A 15174-nucleotide genomic window follows, 5' to 3' on the forward strand; every position below is an offset into this window, starting at 1 on the left:
CACATACCTATTGAAGAGTATTTTAAATGTTCCTATTATACCAGCCTCCACCACCACCCCTGGTAATGCATTCCAGGCACCCAGTTCTCTCTGTATAAAAAATTTACCTCTGAAATATCCCCTAAACTTTCCTCCCCTCACCTTGTACAGATGTCTTCTGGTGTTGGCTACTCTCGCCCTGGGAAAAATGTGCTGGCTGTCCACCCTATCTAAGCCGATCATAATCTTATAGACCTTTAGGGCAGAGAATTCCACAGATTCACTACTCTCTGGGAGAAGCAGGATTATATAGTCATGGAATTCGACAGCATGGAATCAGACCATTTAGCCCAACTGGTCTAAGCTGTCTCCCATTCAGCACCACTTATCCACGGACCTGTTCAAATGCCTTTCAAATGTTGTAATTGTCCGCGCCTCCACCACTTTCTTTAGCAGCTCGTTTCACACACCCACTGCCCTCTGAAGAAGGTGCCCCTCAGGTCCTCTGGTGACATAATAGAAGTTTACAAGATTATGAGAGGTATAGGTAGAGTGGACAGCCTGCACCCTTTTCCTGGGGCAGGAAAAGGAAATACCAGAGGACATCTGTACAAGGTGAGGGGAGGAAAGTTTAGGGGAGATGTCAGGGATTTTTTTTTTTTTAAAATGCAGAGAGCAATGGGTGCCTAGAATGCATTGCCAGGGATGATGGTGGGGGCTGGTACAATAAGGATATTTAAAAGACCCTTAGACAGGCACATGAATGTAAGAAACAGAGGATTTTGGGTGTGAGGGAAGGAAAGTTTAGATTGTTGAGAAAGTTTATATTGGTTGACACAACATTTTGCATCTATGGGCCTGTACTGTGCTGTAATGTTCGATGCACCCTTTAAATCTTTCCCCCTCTCACTGTAAACCTATGCCCTTTCATTTTAAATGGGCAAAGTGGGATGGGGAGATAGGAAACATGAATTGATGGAGTGAGTCTGGGGAGGGGCTGAGAGGAGACAAGACAAATGAAGGTGAGGAGGTGGATAGGCAGGTTGGAGAGGAGACCACAGGTGAGAACGAAGATGGAAGATGAAGTTGGAAAGTTCAGTGCTTTTCCCACTGCCCAGGCAGACCATGAAGTGTTGCCTCTCGATTATACATTGTGCCTCACTCTGTCAATGCATACTCTGCTGGAGGAACTCAACAGGCCAAGCAGTGTCCATGGGGGAGAAAGAACGATTGACATTTCAGCCAGAAACCCTTCCGCAAGTTTGAGAAAGCGGAGGGGTAATGGCCAATGAAAAAATGACAGGGTGGAAGGGCCACGAGAGGATCAGTGAACCAGGGAGGAGTGAAGGATAACGGACAGGGACAGTTGATTGGCAGGTGCCAATTAAACTGAGCAAGGCACAAAAGAGTCAAGGGGTGTCAAGAGTCGTTTAGGATGGGGCTGGAGACGGTTGCAGGTAGAGGTGATAAATGGAGAGGAAGGCTGCCTGTGCTGGAGAGAGAAAAGAAGGTGAGAATGGAAGCTGTTGGGGAGAGGTGAAGGACACTTGGAGCAGATGAAATCAAAAGAAGAAGGGAGGGGGGAAATCCAGGAGTGAACCAGGATTGAAGGGCACCCATTTAAAACAAGAATTGTGGAGGAATTCCTTCAGTCAGTGGTGAATCCCTGGAATTTGCTGCCATGGGTGGCATTGAATGTATTTAAAGCAGAGATTGATAAAGATCTGAATAGTCAGGCTATCAAAGGATGTGGGGAGAAGGCAGGGGAATGGGGCTGAGTGGGAGAATGGATCAGCTCATGATGGAATGGTGGACTGGTCTTAATGGGCAAAGTGACCTACCTTTGCTCCCACATATATCTCATGGTCTAAATGTGGGTGGAGGATAATGGAACCAGAAGTGGGAGGGGGAGGAGAATGGGTAGGGGGCAGGGAGGGGCTGTGTAGGAAAGGGGAGAACTGGCAGAAGAAGAGAGGGGACATGTCAGCTGAAACTGGAAAGTTCAGTGTTCTTCCTACTGCCCAGGTGGAACATGAGGGGTTGTCTCTCGACTTTACTTTGAGCCTCTCTCTGGTAGTGGGGAAGGACCGGATGGACATGTTGGGGTGGGAGTGGGAGTGGGAAGCACTTAAATGGCAGCAGCTGGGAGCTTGGGTTGGCCCTTTTGGACAGACCATAGACAGTGTGTTAAACAGTCCCCGAGTCTGCGCTAAGTTTCAATGACAGAGAGAAGGCAGTATCAGGAGCATCGAGTGCAGTGGTCATGCAAACAGTGGAATTAAACGAGAAAGTCTGCAGATGCTGGGGGTCGAGTGCAACATGTAAACATGCTGGAGAAACTCAGCAGGTCACGCAACATGCATAGAAAGTAAAGGGTTACCAATGTTTCTGGCCTGGGCCCTTTGTCACATATACCTTTTGATGTCACCCACAGTTACCTGTAGATCCAACCACGAACAGTGGGCAGTAACCAGATAACCTATGAACTTTGTTAAGAAGAGTCTGAGGTTGGATGCTCCGTGACCTGCTGAGTTTATCCAGCACATTTGTGTACTGCACATGGAGACTGTGGAACCAGATTTGGGGTGAGGGAGAAGTTACTTAAACTTGACATTCATGCTGTTGTGTTTTAGGCTACCCAGGAGGAATAGAACACGAGGTTCTCTGGCTTACATTTGTCCTCACCTTGGCCATGGCTGAGACCAAGGATGTGGTGTGGGCAGAATGGTGAGGGGAATTAAAATGGCTGATCTCCAGGACCCACAGACAGAGTGTGGGTGGCATCGAATTGGTCACAATCAGTGTTTGGTCTCACTGACATAGAGGAGGTCTCACTGGGTAGATAAGGTTGGACGAAGCTCTGCCTCACCTGGAAGGTCTGTTTGTGAGCTGGATGGAGGTGAGGGAGGAGATGCAAGGACAGTGTTTATTATCCATTCCTAAATGTCTCAGAGCTGAGGAGGCCGTTAAGAGTTGCCCATTCTGATGGGTCTGGAGTTACCTTGACCAGATGGCATAAAATAGGCAGTAACCGGAAGATCATTACTGCTAAAAACAGTCTTATGACTCCATTTATAGGAAGAGTGCTTTCCTCCAGGGAGTTTGAATTGCAGATTTTTAAAATTGAACTTTCAATTCCCCAACTTTCATAATAGAAAATGGTGTCAATGCACAGCAAGTCAGTCTACATCTTTGGAGAAAGAAAAAGAAGCTACTGTTCTGATGAAAGGTCTTCGATCTGAAGTTTCCACTCTGCTTCTTTTCCCAGGGATGTGAACTGACTTGGGTTTTCTGTTTTTATTTTAGATTTCCTACATTTGTGGATGAAGGAACTGATTGTGGACTTTAGGAAGGGGAAACTAGAAGAACACAAACCAGTATATATTGAGGGGTCAGCAGTGGAGAGGATAAAAAACTTCAAATTCCTGGGTGTCAACATCTCTGAAGATCTATCCAGGGGCCATCATGTCAATGCAATGAAGGCTCGCCAACAGCTATACTTCATGAGGAGTTTGTGCTGATTTCGTACATCACCAAAGGCTCTTGCAAATTTCAGTTACACATCTTTACCTCCTATCTTTACCTCCAGTATTGACTGTGTGTTTTACTACAATCACAGTGTCAGCAGACTTCATGTTTTACTCTGGATCAAACAACCAGCTCAATGAACCAATCATTATTCTACCTGGGGGCTTCAGCTGATGAAATCATTAATACCAGGATTGAGTTATTTCCCTGGTGCTGTGAACACAATCCAGGACCCTGGGGCACTTCATCCAATCATAATGTATGAATAAGACCGGCCTTTCTCTCTCTCCTGGCTAGTACCAATCCAGAAGGGCTGAATAACCACCTGCTCTGGGTGTCTGCACTGGGTGTCAGCAAGGGTGTTGGAGAATGTGGCCTCCCAGCTGCTGTAGATGCATTGAACAGAGACATTTGGGTAAATTAAATAGAGGTTGATATAGGGGCTACAATGCTGCCAATCACATCTTGGATAATGGCCAGTTCTCATTCCATTATTGGAATTCAGGTCAACGTCTGATAGATTGAACTAACTGAATTACTGCTGGCTGATTTTACTCACTTGCAATTGGAACTCATCAAGGTGAGAGCCGTCAGCACTGGGTAATGATAGGATTTCAAAGTGGGCTTGTGAAGAGAAAGCCTCTTTTGTTTCTGTATTGGACAGTGGCATCTCTGGCCTAGCCTGCTACGTGGTGGGTAATATCCAGCAAGTTCTCACTGTTACCACAGTCACTCTGGGTTCTGAATTAACCTACCCTGAGATAGGTAGGTTTAAGGTCTTGGTGCTTATCCTCACTGCTCTAAGACAGAGGAGCACTCAGCAGCGACCCTATCAACACTCACAAGAAGCTAATAATCCACTGGTGGAATTCAGAGGGTGAAGCAGCATCAGTGGGAGATAAAGAATGGTCAAGGTTTTGGGCTAGAACTCTTTGTCAAGTCTAGGGTAGGACAATTAGCGTAGAGTTTAGCGCAACACTTACAGCCCCAGCAATCGGGACCGGGGTTCAAATAAGACGTTTGTATGTTCTCTTCATGTCTGCTTGGGTTTCCTCCAGGTGGTCCAGATTCCTCCCACCTTTCAAACCCTACTGGCAGTTGTAGGTCAATTGGGTGTAATTGGGCAGCATGGGCTCATGGGCCGAAAGGGTCTGTTACAGTGCTGTATGTCTAAATTTAAATTAAAAATCTAGAACAAAATGTCAACCATTCTTTTTCTCCTACAGACGCTGCTCGATGCACTGAGTTCCTCCTGCAGACGGTGTATGGCTTCAGATTCTGATGTCTGTAGCTTCCTGTGTGTCAACACTCACAAGAACTCGAGAAGTGGGAGTAAGGCATCACCAAATGGCCTCTCCGTTATTCATCACCATCCATTTTCTTTCCATATATCTACACACACTGGTTGCTCAAATATCTGCCAAGCTCCTCCTTGAACGTGTGTTAGTGGTGTCATCTGCACAGCTGTCTGTAGAGAGTTCCAAAGGTTTATTGCCTTCCGAGAAGCAATTCCTCATCTCTCTCAATGGGAGATGTGACCCAAAGTCCTGCTTTGTTGAATGATAGTCCCAATCAGATGATCAAGGGCAGAGCTGGCAAAACTGTCATGGAATTGGAGGAATTCCAGAAAGGCCAGGGTGGGAGGAAGGTTCTCTAACTCGAGTCAAACAACTGCTAACCACAGAGAAATATAAAGGATGTGGATGCCAGAGACTCGAGCAAACAACCAGCCACTGGAGGGATTCAGCGAGTCAGGCAGCATCTGTGGGGAGAAATAGTCAGTTATATCAATGAGCCATATTCTCATATTCTAGAATATGGGTGGTCCTAGAACAAGAAGCTTCCTCTCAAGAGAAACACAAGACCCTGCATACACTGTGATTGCAGTAAAAAAAAAAAAACCACAAAAATGCTGGAGAAACTCAGCATGTCTTGCAGCATCCATAGGAGGTAAAGTTATATAACCGATGTTTCGGTCCCAAGTCCTTCTTGTTCTCAAGATCACCAAGACCTGAGAACTTATTGTGGACTTTAGGAAGGAGAGGCTGAGGGAGAACACACCATTAATGGGATGGGGGGTGGAGAAGGTCATTACTTCCAAGTTCCTGGGGTTTCACATATTGGAGAACCTTTCCAGGAGCCAGCACATTGAGGTAACCATGAAGAAGGCATATCAACACTTCTACTTTCCAAGATGTCAGAAGAAGTTTGACACATCGTCAAATAATTTGTCAAAATTCAACAGGTGTGTCGTGGAAAGTATACTGACTGGTTGCATCTCAGCCTGGTTTTGGAATTTGAGTGCTCAGGAACGCCGAAGGCTGTCGAAAGTAGCAAACCTCGCCCAGTCCATCATGGCTACTAACCTCCCATTCATTGCAGTCTTCAATGTGATGAGACACAGCCTCATCAAAGCAGCCATCATCATAAAGGACAACCAACACCCTGGTCACAACCTCTTCTCACTGTTCCCTTCAGTCAGAAGGTACAGAAGTCCAAACGCCAGCACTTTTGGGTTCAAGAACAGTTTTATCCAACAGCTATCCAGGCTCTTGAACCTCCCTGTGCTTCCCTAGCCTAAAGATAAAGTCATCTGGAACCACCAAAAATGATCAAAACATCCCTTTTTTTCTTGCAATATCTGCAACTGTGGATGTTTATCTATCTATAATTTTTATATTTATTATCTCTTTTCAGTAATTTAATTTGGTGCATCTTATGTACCTGTACGGCTGCAATGAGTAAGAATTTTGGTACATCTGTACATTGTACTTATGTACGTGGCAATAAACACTTGGGTGACTAAATCAAGTAAAGTCAAGTTTATTGTCATTTGAGTGCACAAGTACACCCCTACAAAACAGTGTTTTCCAGTCCTTGATGCAAAACATGCAGACACAACCAGACATAGCACACATACAGGCAATCAATACATATGCAAGACAAGTATTCATACATACAAATAAATAAATAGTTTAATGAATAGGAGAATCTCAGACTGTTAGAGAGTGAGCTGTTCCTTTGCTTGTTCAGCGTTCTCACTGCCTGTGGGAAGAAGCTGTTTCTCAGCCTGGTGGATCCTGGCTCTGATATTCCTGGATCTCTTCCCCGATGGGAACAGCTGAAGGATGCCGTGTGCGGGGTGGAAGAGTCCTCAATGATTTTGAGAGTCCTCTTCAGACAACAACTTGGTGGATCACGCCAATGAAGGGGGGGGGGTGGTAGGGAGGGAGACCCCAGTGATCCTGTCTTCCACTCTTATGGTCCTATGAATTGCCCACCAATCAATTTCTCTGCAGCAACTTGATAGAGCTCCTGTATAAGGTTGACATGATGGTGGCCAGTAGCCTTACCCACCTCAGTTTTCTTAGGTGCAGTCGCTGTTGCACCTTCCTGATAAGTGTGGAGATGTGTTTCCACAATAGGTCATTAATTAAGTCAATTCCAAGAAACTTGGTGCTCACCACTCTCCCTACTACAGAGTTGTTGATGTGTAGTGAAGGGACATCCTCCTGAAGTCTATGATCATCTCCTTCTTCTTATCTACATCGAGACTCAGGTCGTTACTCTCACACCATAGCAGGAGATATTTCACCTCTTCTCCATAGTGCGATGAAGCCGACTACTATTGTGTCATCTGCAAACTTGATGACTCTGTTGGAGCTGGATCTGGCAAAGCCGTAATGGATCAGTAACATGAACAGGAGCAGACTGAGCACATAGCCCTGAGGTGTGCCAGTGCTCAGTGGTACAGTGCTTGATGTTCAGCTACCGACCTGGACAGACTGTGATCTTTCCATTAGGAAGTCCAGAATCCAATTACATAGAAGGGTGTTGAGTCCCAGCAAGGACAGCTTCTACACCAGCCTTAGGAGAATGATTGTATTAAACTCAGAGCTGAAGTCAATGAACAGAAGCCTGGGTAGAGCCAGTGCTTTGCAGAGACAGGATATGGCTATTCCAAGCAAAGAGTGTGACTGAATACGATCAAGCAAACAGCAGGGAGATCAGTTCACTGCCAGCCATCCTACCAATGCTCAATGTCTGGAATGATGTGTGCACTGCAAATTAATTGTGTCAGCAGGAAAAGAGAGAACCAAACTGTGTGGCTATCACTTAATCCAAGGGATACAGATATTCTGAAAGGGAATGAAACGTGTTCTAAAAATACCTAACTCATAGATAGAGGAGGGAGGTCTCTTGGGACGTGACATCTCTGGAGCTCGCTGTAGATGTACAGTGATTACAGTGCTCTGAAGGTGACACAGCTTCATATAGCTGACATCTTGGCAAACTGCCAAACCAAGGTCACCTGTAAATTGGAGGAGTAACACCCAGTATTCCGTCTGGGCACACTTCGACCGGATGGCATTAACATCGACTTCTCTAGTTTCTATTAGGTCACCCATTTTCCCCCTCTTCCCTATCCCTCTGTTTCCTTTCCTCCAGCTCTCCAACCCCTTCCCTCTCCATTCAGAGATCCATCAACTCCCTATCACCTCAGCTTATTTCTCATACCCTCCCACCCATATCCACCAATGATCTGCCTGTGGGCCATTGCTCCTCCGCTTGCCACCTCCCACCATTTTATTGAGGCGCCTTCCTATATTTTGCTCATATATCGTGAAAGGCTCAGGCCTGTAATGTTGGTAATCTATCTTTATCTTTTACTATATAAAGAACACTGTGTGACCTGCTGAGTTTCTCCAGCATTTGTGTCAGCTACAATTAAAATGTCTGCAGACTTTCTTGTTTAACTCTCTCAGCCAACTCCCTGTGAGGGGAGAAACAACAGCATCATTGTGTCTGTGTGGGTTTCCTCTGGGTGCTCCACTGTACGGGAAATGTAGATTAATTGGTGTATTTGGGGGGGGCATGGGCTCATGGGCCAGAAGGGTCTATTACCATGCTGTATATTTAAGAAAATAACTTCCCAAGGTAGGGTTATCAAAAATAAGGAACAGGTTTGAAGTGAATGGAAGGACTTTCAAAAGGGATCTGAGATGTGTTTTTACACAGGAGCACAGAGTTTGTCAGTGATGTCTGACCCACATTGAGGCAACCTTTCATTTCACCTTGAGATGTAGACAGAACCATCCTACAGGAAGCAACAGTTATCAGATCCATGATTCACACAATAATCAGGGACTGCTCCGACACCATACAAGAACCGTCTGCACCATTGCAAAGTCACTTTTGTTTTGCTCTAGGATCACTGTGAATATTTATTATCTACCCGACGTTGTCATTGTCTCCTTCAATTTAATTCAATTAGTTTAGTAATATAGATCGTCTCCTTCAATTAGTTTAGTAATATAGATTTTCTTTTCAAATAACCGTTGAGCTGTACCAAGTAAACATTTCAGTCACTGTACTTCATACAATATGTGTGAAAATAAACTCATTATCATTAAGTTATCAATCGAGGAGGCAGAACTTCATTTTTCTCAGACCAGTTTCTTCAAACTGCATCATAAAATTGACATGATGCAAACAGGCTCTTCAAACATCATAGTTGCTCACATAAACACATGCACACCTTCGTAAAACCAGAACCACCAAAGATCTCTCTTCACTACTCTAACGTCACAATTTTTGAACTAATTGTGTGTGTGAGAATAAGGACACCAGCTTTCACCCCATCAAGGACATCTACAAGAAGTGGTATTTCATGAAAGAAGCTTCTATCCTTAAGGACATTCAAAACACCCAGATCATACCCTCTTCACGCTGCTACCATCAGGAAGGAGGTACAAGCCTGAAGATGGACAGCTTGTTCAGCTCTGCTATCAGATTTCTGAATGAACAATAAACTGACAGACACGATCTCACGGTTTCTCTTTTGTTGCGCTCGTTATTTATTTATTTAAATCCCGTATTTATGGAACTGTAACTTAGAGTAATTTGGCACCTTATTCTGCATAATACTGTTGCCTCAAAGCAACAAATTTCAAAATACATCTTGATGACATTAAACCAGATTTAGATTCTGATTGTACTTGTGTGTCTCATAATAATTGTGTACTCACCCATGCATGCCTACAGAAACATAACTGCACACTTTTGCCTGAAAGTTCACAACACATGGACACACACCCAGAAAACCACACATTGATGCAGACTCATGCAAATGCATACATCACACTGGTCCATACATAGAGATGCCCAGACATGCACACGTCCAACTGCGCACGTCTGCAAGGATGGGTGCACACACACAGGCTTGACAGCATGGATGCTAACATGTAGGTGTGTAATGATACCCATTCTCAGCCCATGGACCAGGAGAACTCAGCATTAACACGAGCATCACGGTTAGTGTAGCAGTTTGCACAACGCTATGGCAGTGCCAGCGACCTGGGTTTGAATCCTGTGCTGTCTGTAAGGAGTTTGTACATTCTCCGTGTCTGTGAGGGTTTCCCCTAGGTGCTATTTTCCTCCCACCTTCCAAAAATGTATGGTGTTTTGTAGTTTAATTTGGGTGTAATTGGGTGGCTGGGTTTAAATAGCTGGAATCAACTTCTACCATGCTATAAATCTTTTAAAATTACCAATTAAAAAAAAAACCTGAAGTGAAAAGGAAATATGAATAAAAGGAATGCAAATGTGCTATTGCTGGCAGCAATATTTTCTCCCGGGGATCAGGGAGTAAAATCACTCCACTGTCTCATGGTCATCTTAGAAGCCACAACATCACTCAGATGCCAAATGACATTCTGCTCATCATGTCCCACAGAGACTGTCCTACTTTTAAAGGGAGGACTGGGGCCAGGACAGGGCTAAATGACTGGAGGCTCAGTTCCATTAGCTCAGCACAATAGGAGCCCTGTTTCTCTGCCAGTGAAGAGCATCAGTCATATATTCTGTGCTAATGGACATTATATACTGCGCAGCACAGTGGGATAACTGCTTTTATTTTTAAAGCAGTGAGGCTTTATCAAACAATGGGGATTAAATTGTGGGATTGAGTTCAAGAGCCGTGAGGTAATATTGCAGCTCTGTAAAACTCTGGTTAGGCCACACTTGCAGCACTGTGTTCAGTTCTTGTTGCCTCATTACAGGAAGGGTGTAGATGCTGTGGAAAGGGTGCAGAGGAAATTCACCAGGATGTTGCCTCAAATGAAGAGCATCCTTGCTCCATAAGCAAGGATATTCTCCAACCGAGCAACATCCTGGTAAACCTTATGGAGCAAGGTTGGCAGAGCTAGGGATTTCTCTTTGCAGTGATGAAAAACGAGAGGCGACTTAATAGAGGTATATAAGATTATGAGGGGCTCAGATAGGTGGAGAGCCAGCACCTTTTGCCTGGGATGATAATAGCAAATACCAGAAGTCATCTGTAAAAGTGGAGTGGAGGAAAGTTTAAGGGAGATATGAGAGGAAAGTTTTTTTTAAATATAAACACAGAGAGTTGTGGGTACCTGGAATGCATTTTTGGGTGTGGTGGGGAAAGCTGGTACAATAGGGGTAATCAAAATATTTAGATAGTGACATGGATGTAAGAATAATAGAGGGTTATGGGTATGAAGTAGAGAAGGGTTAGATTATTGTGAAAAAAGTTTAAATAGGTCAGCACAACATCATGGGCTGAAGGGCCTGTATTGAGCTGTAATGTTCCATACTCCAAATAGGGTAACTGAAACATTTGGGGAATTATAACTGATGATTGTTGACAAAGTGGTTAAGAAAGTGCACCAAAGTCTCCATTTTCTCAAAAGTTTAAGGAAGTTCAGCATGACCCCTTTGTCCCTCAATAACTTCAATAGGGCACCATCAAAGCAGACTTCAACACTGAAATATTGTGTATACCTGCAGCTTAAAAACACGTCTGTTTGTATTCAAAGCATGATTCTATCGTCTTTCCTCCTCTCCTCTCACCTTCTCCATCCCATGGAGTACAGGGAGATTGACCGGCTTTTGGCTCAGTACCAAGACAACATGTCAATTAGATGGTGATGGCCATTGACTTTAGGAGGGGGGAGGGTGAGTTCACACACATTTCCACATCAATGGCACTGAACTGGAATGACCAGATAACTTCAAGTTCTCAGGAATAATCATCTCCAATGACATGATGTGGGACAAGCACATTGAAACAATGGTCAAGGGAATTCACCAGCACCTCTGCTTTCTCAGAAGTTCAGCATGTTCCCCCTGTCCCTCAACAGCTTCTACAGGGGCTCCATCAAGAGCAGACTTGCTAAATGCATCACAGCCTAGGGTGGGAGCTGCTCTGCTCAAGCTCAGAACAAGTTGCAGAAAATGGTGAATGCAGCTCAGAGCATCATGCAAACTTCCCTCCCCTCTACAGATTCCATCTACATCTCCCACTGCCTGGGAAAGGCAGCCAACACACTGAAGAACCCATCACACCCCAGACACACTCTCTTCTCTGTCCTCCCATCAGGGAGAAGGCTCAAGAGTGCGAAATCACGCACCAACAGGCTAAAAGACAGTTTCAAACCCCCAGCCATCAGGCTCCTGAATAATCCCCATGCTGCCTTTGCTTGGTGTTAATTGATTTTTAAAAAATTATAACACTATACTTTATAATCTTGAACAAGAGCACAGTTACAATCATCTCACAGTACAAATACAACCAGATGAAACAGTTTTTCCAGACCACGCTGTGCACAGTCACATGCGCACGCACATAAAACACGCATAAAAACATGATATAATATATAATGAATGTATAATATTTCTTCTACTTTATATGGCTTAATGTTAGACCTGTTAGACTACTTGCAGAAGAACCCTTCTCACTGTACCAGGTATAATGTAACAAATTAACTAAAATGCTCCGAAACCCACAGGGTGAAAATTAAGAGTTTAAGTCTGTACATCGGGGCACGCAAAGGCCATGTGTAAGATATGGAAGGAGTGGCCCTTCCAACAAATTACCCACCCACCCATGGTGTCAATCTTCTCCTGCCCCACTCAGGGCTGAGTCCATAATCCCCACATCACAAACCTCAGCAGCCACAGAACTGGAACAGAGTGAAACTCAAAAGTCTGCAGTCGCTGTAAAACACTGATTGCAGAAATGCTGGAGGAACTCAGCAGGTCCCGTGGCATTAAAAGGAGGTCACAATATAAAGCTGATGTTTTGGGCCTGAGCCCTTCTTCAAGCCATGAGCAAAAAGAAGGCAGGCCCCTGAATAAAAAGGAGAGAAGAAAGGACAGGGGAAGGAACTCAGGCCAACAGGCAAATGGTGATAATTGTAAATAGATAGGAGGAAAGGTGAAAATTGATTGGAGGAAGGGATGGGTCTATGAATGCAGAGCTGAGGAAAAGGAGACAGAGGGATAGTGGAAGATAGAGAGAGTGAGAGCTAGAGGAAAGGAGACATAGTGGATAGGAGAAGATGAGAGACATGGATGGGGTTTAACTGAAACAGGAAAAGTTGATGTTAATGTGTCTGGTTGGAACTGGAACAGAACTGAATCATCCTCCACCCTAAGGGCTTGCCTCAGAGGAGTTAACATTTTTACTGAATTGTTTATTGTCACCTGCACTGAGATGCAGTGAAAAGTGTTGTTTTGTGTGCTATCCAGGTCAGTCAACTCATACCTAAATACAGCAGGTAATGCAAAAAAAAAAAGAAAAAGTTCAGGGTATAGAGTTACAAAAGACAAAAAAAATCTAGGTATAGTGTTAAAAAGAAAAGTACAGTTTAACATTGCAAGGTGTCATCTCGGACTAATGAGAGGTTCCTTCAAGAGTCTGTAAACAGTAGGAAAAAGCAGTCCAAGATGAGGAGGGTCAGGGTGATGGGAGGGTGGGGGGAGCAAGAACTCTTCCCAACGTTCTGCTGTCAATCAACACCAGCTGTAGATGGTCACACTGCTATGTGAGGAATTCGCTGGGTGACAATTGGTTATAATTTAATCTATCAATATAGATCCCCCATCGATCCACAATACTTAGCAACATCCTGTGAAACTAAACCTTTTTTTCTTACCTAATTTTCCTCTGATCCAATCAGTAACTGCCTGATCAATCATAAAAAAAAAAGCACCATCAAATGCATTTAAGAGTAAATTCAAGCTGGCATCCAAAGATTATTGGATTATTCCAGAATCCAATGACCAGAGATGGGAATTCATTGACCTTCTATTTCTATCCTGAAGGTCCACCTTTGCATCCTGACAGGGTGGAGGTGGGGAGATCCTTGGGGACAATCTACAATCAGGCATCCTGGTTTAAATATTAGGAGTCACCCAGTTAAATACAGAGATGAGACAATTATTGTACTCTATGAGGGTCATAAGACATAGAGAGATACAGCTCGGAAACAAGGTCCTTCATCGCACTGAGTTTGTGCAGACCATTGAGCATCCACTTACACTAATCCCATTTCAGTCTCCCCACATTCCCATCAACTCCCCCCAGATTTTGCCCCTCACCTACCACATTAGGCTTAAGGTAAGAGATTGAAGAGGGACTTGATGGGGCAACATTTTCACTCAGAGAATGTTCTGTATCTGAAACAAGTTACCAGAGGAAGACTATAAGAAATCGGCTATTTAGCCCATTGAGACTGCCCTGCTATTCAATCATATACTGATCCATTTACCCACTCAGACCTACTGTCCAGTCTTTTCCCCATAACCTTTGATGTCCTGGCTAATCAAGAACCTATCAATCTTTGTTTGAAATACATCCAACGTCCTGGTCTCCACAACCACCTGAGGCAACCAATTCCATAGATTTACCACCCACTGGCTGAAGAAATTCCTCCGCATCTCTGTTCTAAGCAGACACCTTTAATCCTGAAATTGTACCCTCTTGTCCTAAACCAGTGGTTCTCAACCTTTTTCTTTCCACTCACATACCATCTTAAGTAATCCCTATGCCATCAGTCATCTGTGATTAGTCAGGGATTGCTTAAAGTGGTATGTGAGTGGGAAGGGAAGGTTGAGAATCATTGCTCTTGACCTAATTGTTACTGAAATGTTTTGCTTGAGAAAAATTGTCCTTTGGAGTTACAAAACCGTGTACATAACGAGTCAATTAAGTACAGTGGTTTTCAACCTTTTTCTTTCCATCCACATCGCTGACTAATCACAGAGAACCTATGGCATGGGGAATACTTAAAGTGGTATATAAGTGGAAAGGAAAAGGTTGAGAACCACTGGCCTAGACTCTCTCTCCATGAGAAACAACCTTTCTACATCTACTCTGTCCATGCCTTTCAATCTTCAAAATGTTTCAACGTGATCCCCCTCATTCTTCTAAATCCCAACGAGTATATACCAAGAGCTGTCAAAAGCTCCTCATACGATAACCCTTTCATTCCTTGAATCATCCTGGTGAAGCTGTAGAAGTGCATTCAATGACAACATTCAGAATACATTTGGTCAGGAAGGTTTAGAAGGATATGGGTCAAATGCAGGCAAATGGGAAAAGCCCAGAGTGCCAACCTTTGACCAGCATTGACGTGTTTGGCTGAAGGGTCTGTCTGTGCTGTATGACTTGTAGCTTCCCCATCCTCCCTACCCTCCCAGAACAAAGATCTCACCTCATCTCTAAAATGGATGCTTCCCCCCACCCCCACTATACTCGATGCAACCACACAGTTACACAAAACAATTTCAGCATAATTAAAGAGAAAAAAAAACAGATACTAATCGTAAAAGGTTTCAGATTCTCCCGCATATGCA

At 44.0% G+C, this 15174-nt stretch overlaps 1 protein-coding gene across 5 annotated transcripts in view; it reads right to left on the reverse strand.

Annotated features, from left to right (window-relative positions):
* LOC138744343 (zinc finger matrin-type protein 4) overlaps positions 1 to 15174 on the reverse strand; it is a 196231-nt gene that overhangs the window by 145349 nt on the left and 35708 nt on the right. The gene's annotated exons all lie outside the window — the stretch shown is intronic.

This window comes from Narcine bancroftii, chromosome 10 (genome assembly GCF_036971445.1).
Source record: "Narcine bancroftii isolate sNarBan1 chromosome 10, sNarBan1.hap1, whole genome shotgun sequence".
NCBI lineage: Eukaryota > Metazoa > Chordata > Chondrichthyes > Torpediniformes > Narcinidae > Narcine > Narcine bancroftii.